We start from the raw sequence: 6,000 nt of genomic DNA, 5'->3' as shown, positions 1-6,000 counted from the left end.
ACCTGTACACTGACACTATATACAGAGCTCCTGTGTATAATGCCACCATTGATCACTGTGTTACCTGTACACTGACACTATATACAGAGCCCCTGTGTATAATGTCACCAGAGATCACTGTATTACCTGTACACTGACAGTAAATACAGAGTTCCTGTGTACAATGGCACTTAGTATTGTGTTTTTCTTAAATTAATGATCAGTATTGTAGTATTCAGTCACTATGTGGTGGTAATATGTGGTCAGGTCATGGTGTGGCGGTATATGTTCCTTGTATGTGGTATTATTCAGTCACTATGTGGTGGTAATATGTGGGGTCTGTCCATGATGTGGCGGTATTTGTTCCTTGTATGTGGTATTATTCTGTCACTATGTGGTGGTAATATGTGGTCTGGCCATGGTGTGTTCTGATTAGGTAATTCAGAACCACAATGGACCTTGAAGTTCAGAGCACACAAAGTGACCTGACAATAACCAAAAGACATAGGACGAGCTCTGAGACGTGGGAACTCTGCTGACCGCAATCCCTAATCCTATCCAACCACACTAGAGGCAGCCGTGGATTGCGCCTAACGCTCCCTATGCAACTCGGCACAGCCTGAGAAACTAGCTAGGCCTAAGATAGAAAAATAAGCCTACCTTGCCTCAGAGAAATTCCCCAAAGGAAAAGGCAGCCCCCCACATATAATGACTGTGAGTAGAGATGAAAATACAAACGCAGAGATGAAATAGATTTAGCAAAGTGAGGCCCAACTTACTGAACAGACCGAAGATAGGAAAAATAACTTTGCGGTCAACACAAAACCCTACAAACAACCACGCAGAGGGGCAAAAAGACCCTCCGCACCGACTAACGGTACGGAGGTGCTCCCTCTGCGTCCCAGAGCTTCCAGCAAGCCAGAAAAACCAATTAAGCAAGCTGGACAGAAAAAATAGCAAACAAAAATAACACAAGCAAAACTTAGCTTATGCAGAGCAGACAGGCCACAGGAATGATCCAGGAGGAAGCAAGACCAATACTAGAACATTGACTGGAGGCCAGGAGCAAAGCACTAGGTGGAGTTAAATAGAGCAGCACCTAACGACTTCACCACATCACCTGAGGAAGGAAACTCAGAAGCCGCAGTACCACTTGTGACCACAGGAGGGAGCTCTGCCACAGAATTCACAACAGTACCCCCCCCTTGAGGAGGGGTCACCGAACCCTCGCCAGAGCCCCCAGGCCGACCAGGATGAGCCATATGAAAGGCACGAACAAGATCGGCAGCATGGACATCAGAGGCAAAGACCCAGGAATTATCTTCCTGACCATAACCCTTCCACTTAACCAGATACTGGAGTTTCCGTCTCGAAACACGAGAATCCAAAATCTTCTCCACAATATACTCCAACTCCCCCTCCACCAAAACCGGGGCAGGAGGATCAACAGATGGAACCATAGGTGCCACGTATGTCCGCAACAATGACCTATGGAATACGTTATGGATGGAAAAAGAATCTGGAAGGGTCAAACGAAAAGACACAGGATTAAGAACCTCAGAAATCCTATATGGACCAATGAAACGAGGCTTAAACTTAGGAGAGGAAACCTTCATAGGAATATGACGAGATGACAACCAAACCAAATCCCCAACACGAAGTCGGGGACCCACACAGCGTCTGCGATTAGCGAAACGTTGAGCCTTCTCCTGGGACAAGGTCAAATTGTCCACCACATGAGTCCAAATCTGCTGTAACCTGTCCACCACCGTATCCACACCAGGACAGTCTGAAGACTCAACCTGCCCTGAAGAGAAACGAGGATGGAACCCAGAGTTGCAGAAAAACGGCGAAACCAAGGTAGCCGAGCTGGCCCGATTATTAAGAGCGAACTCAGCCAAAGGCAAGAAGGACACCCAATCATCCTGATCAGCAGAAACAAAGCATCTCAGATATGTTTCCAAGGTCTGATTGGTTCGTTCGGTCTGGCCATTAGTCTGAGGATGGAAAGCCGAGGAAAAAGACAAATCAATGCCCATCCTAGCACAAAAAGCTCACCAAAACCTCGAAACAAACTAGGAACCTCTGTCAGAAACGATGTTCTCTGGAATGCCATGTAAACGAACCACATGCTGGAAGAACAATGGCACCAAATCAGAGGAGGAAGGTAATTTAGACAAGGGTACCAAATGGATCATCTTAGAGAAGCGATCACAAACCACCCAAATGACCGACATTTTTTGAGAGACGGGGAGATCCGAAATAAAATCCATAGAGATATGTGTCCAAGGCCTCTTCGGGACCGGCAAGGGCAAAAGCAACCCACTGGCACGAGAACAGCAGGGCTTAGCCCGAGCACAAATCCCACAGGACTGCACAAAAGAACGCACATCCCGCGACAGAGACGGCCACCAAAAGGATCTAGCCACTAAATCTCTGGTACCAAAGATTCCAGGATGACCAGCCAACACCGAACAATGAACCTCAGAGATAACTTTATTCGTCCACCTATCAGGGACAAACAGTTTCTCCGCTGGGCAACGATCAGGTTTATTAGCCTGAAATTTTTGCAGCACCTGCCGCAAATCAGGGGAGATGGCAGACAAAATTACTCCCTCTTTGAGAATACCCGCCGGCTCAGACAAACCCGGAGAATCGGGCACAAAACTCCTAGACAGGGCATCCGCCTTCACATTTTTAGAGCCCGGAAGGTACGAAACCACAAAGTCAAAACGGGAGAAAAACAGCGACCAACGAGCCTGTCTAGGATTCAACCGTTTGGCAGACTCGAGATAAGTCAAGTTCTTGCGATCAGTCAAGACCACCATGCGATGCTTAGCTCCTTCAAGCCAATGACGCCACTCCTCGAATGCCCACTTCATGGCCAGCAACTCTCGATTGCCAACATCATAATTTCGCTAAGCAGGCGAAAACTTCCTGGAAAAGAAGGCGCATGGTTTCATCACCGAGCAATCAGAACTTCTCTGCGACAAAACAGCCCCCGCTCCAATTTCAGAAGCATCAACCTCGACCTGGAACGGAAGCGAAACATCTGGTTGACACAACACAGGGGCAGAAGAAAAACGACGCTTTAACTCTTGAAAAGCTTCCACAGCAGCAGAAGACCAATTGACCACATCAGCACCCTTCTTGGTCAAATCGGTCAATGGTTTAGCAATACTAGAAAAATTACAGATGAAGCGACGATAAAAATTAGCAAAGCCCAGGAACTTTTGCAGACTCTTCAGAGATGTCGGCTGAGTCCAATCATAGATGGCCTGGACCTTAACAGGGTCCATCTCGATAGTAGAAGGGGAAAAAATGAACCCCAAAAATGAAACCTTCTGAACACCAAAGAGACACTTTGATCCCTTCACAAACAAAGAATTAGCACGCAGGACCTGGAACACCATTCTGACCTGCTTCACATGAGACTCCCAATCATCCGAGAAAACCAAAATATCATCCAAGTATACAATCAGGAATTTATCCAGGTACTCTCGGAAGATGTCATGCATAAAGGACTGAAACACCGATGGAGCATTGGCAAGTCCGAAAGGCATAACTAGGTACTCAAAATGGCCCTCGGGCGTATTAAATGCAGTTTTCCATTCATCGCCCCGCTTAATACGCACAAGATTATACGCACCACGAAGATCTATCTTGGTGAACCAACTAGCCCCCTTGATCCGAGCAAACAAATCAGATAGCAGCGGCAAGGGGTACTGAAATTTGACCGTGATTTTATTTAGAAGGCGGTAATCTATACAAGGTCTCAGCGAACCATCCTTCTTGGCCACAAAAAAGAACCCCGCTCCCAATGGCGACGATGACGGGCGAATATGACCTTTCTCCAAGGACTTCATGTAACTCCGCATAGCGGCGTGCTCAGGTACAGATAAATTAAACAGTCGACCTTTAGGAAACTTACTACCAGGAATCAAATCGATAGCACAATCACAATCCCTATGCGGAGGTAGGGCATTGGACTTGGGCTCATCAAATACATCCAGGTAATCAGACAAGAACTCTGGGACCTTAGAAGGGGTGGATGACGAAATAGACAGAAATGGAACATCACCATGTACCCCCTGACAACCCCAGCTGGACACAGACATAGATTTCCAATCTAATACTGGGTTATGGACTTGTAGCCATGGCAATCCCAACACGACCACATCATGCAGATTATGCAACACCAGAAAGCGAATATCCTCCTGATGTGCAGGAGCCATGCACATGGTCAGCTGAATCCAGTACTGAGGCTTATTCTTGGCCAAAGGCGTAGCATCAATTCCTCTCAATGGAATAGGACACTGCAAGGGCTCCAAAAAAAACCACAACGCCTAGCATACTCCAAGTCCATCAAATTCAGGGCAGCGCCTGAATCCACAAATGCTAAGACAGAATAAGATGACAAAGAGCAGATCAAAGTAACGGACAAAAGAAATTTTGACTGTACCGTACCAATGGTGGCAGACCTAGCGAACCGCTTAGTGCGCTTAGGACAATCGGAGATAGCATGAGTGGAATCACCACAGTAGAAACACAGCCCATTCTGACGTCTGTGTTCTTGCCGTTCAACTCTGGTCAAAGTCCTATCACACTTCATAGGCTCAGGTTTATGCTCGGATAATACCGCCAAATGGTGCACAGATTTACGCTCACGCAAGCGTCGACCGATCTGAATGGCCAAAGACATAGACTCATTCAGACCAGCACGCATGGGAAATCCCACCATGACATCCTTAAGGGCTTCAGAGAGACCCTTTCTGAAAATAGCTGCCAGCGCACCTTCATTCCATTGAGTGAGCATGGACCACTTTCTAAACTTCTGACAATAAATCTCTATCTTATCCTGACCCTGACACAGAGCCAGCAAATTTTTCTCTGCCTGATCCACTGAATTAGGTTCCTCGTACAGCAATCCGAGCGCCAGAAAAAACGCATCAATATTACATAATGCAGGATCTCCTGGCGCAAGGGAAAATGCCCAGTCTTGAGGGTCGCCACGTAATAAAGAAATAATGATCCTAACTTGTTGAACTGGGTCACCAGAGGAGCGAGGTTTCAAAGCCAGAAACAGTTTACAATTATTTTTGAAACTCAGAAATTTAGCTCTATCTCCAGAAAACAAATCAGGAATAGGAATTCTTGGTTCTAACATAGAATTCTGAACCACAAAGTCTTGAATATTTTGTACTCTTGCAGTGAGATGATCCACACATGAAGACAGACCTTTAATGTCCATCACTACACCTGTGTCCTGAACCACCCAAATGTCTAGGGGAAAAAAAGGCAAAACACAGTGCAAAGAAAAAAAAATGGTCTCAGAACTTCTTTTTTCCCTCTATTGAGAAGCATTAGTACTTTGGGCCTCCAGTACTGTTCTGATTAGGTAATTCAGAACCACAATGCACCTTGAAGTTCAGAGCACACAAAGTGACCTGACAATAACCAAAAGACATAGGACAAGCTCTGAGACGTGGGAACTCTGCTGACCGCAATCCCTAATCCTATCCAACCACACTAGAGGCAGCCGTGGATTGCGCCTAACGCTCCCTATGCAACTCGGCACAGCCTGAGAAACTAGCTAGGCCTAAGATAGAAAAATAAGCCTACCTTGCCTCAGAGAAATTCCCCAAAGGAAAAGGCAGCCCCCCACATATAATGACTGTGAGTAGAGATGAAAATACAAACGCAGAGATGAAATAGATTTAGCAAAGTGAGGCCCAACTTACTGAACAGACCGAAGATAGGAAAGATAACTTTGCGGTCAACACAAAACCCTACAAACAACCACGCAGAGGGGCAAAAAGACCCTCCGCACCGACTAACGGTACGGAGGTGCTCCCTCTGCGTCCCAGAGCTTCCAGCAAGCCAGAAAAACCAATTAAGCAAGCTGGACAGAAAAAATAGCAAACAAAAATAACACAAGCAAAACTTAGCTTATGCAGAGCAGACAGGCCACAGGAACGATCCAGGAGGAAGCAAGACCAATACTAGAACATTGACTGGAGG

This window comes from Ranitomeya imitator, chromosome 2 (genome assembly GCF_032444005.1).
Source record: "Ranitomeya imitator isolate aRanImi1 chromosome 2, aRanImi1.pri, whole genome shotgun sequence".
NCBI lineage: Eukaryota > Metazoa > Chordata > Amphibia > Anura > Dendrobatidae > Ranitomeya > Ranitomeya imitator.
The sequence above is the reverse complement of the archived record's forward strand: the minus strand, read 5'-3'. Positions refer to the sequence as shown.